We start from the raw sequence: 374 nt of genomic DNA on the forward strand, positions 1-374 counted from the left end.
TTGAAGTACTCCTTAACAATATAATAAAGGGGTTAACATCAAACCAATTCTATATCCTGTTGTCTTAAAACCTTTTTTTTTGGAGAATTTCTTTTGGTAACAATTTCCGATTAGAGTACATGAACGACCATTAAAAAATGCAGTATTTAACATGAACGAATGATGAACAAAGACAAACAAACAATTAATATTGATTACCCATACTTTGATTTACAAATGCATTAACTAACAGAGTGTTGTTATTTGTTCATGTTGAAACAGAACATTAACTCATGTCATTAGTGATTATTAATGTATGATAACTCATCATTTTACTTAAGGGAACACAATTATTAAATAATGTGTATCAGTTATTATGGGTTTATAGCTACCCA

Source organism: Esox lucius, chromosome 10, assembly GCF_011004845.1.
Source record: "Esox lucius isolate fEsoLuc1 chromosome 10, fEsoLuc1.pri, whole genome shotgun sequence".
Lineage (NCBI taxonomy): Eukaryota > Metazoa > Chordata > Actinopteri > Esociformes > Esocidae > Esox > Esox lucius.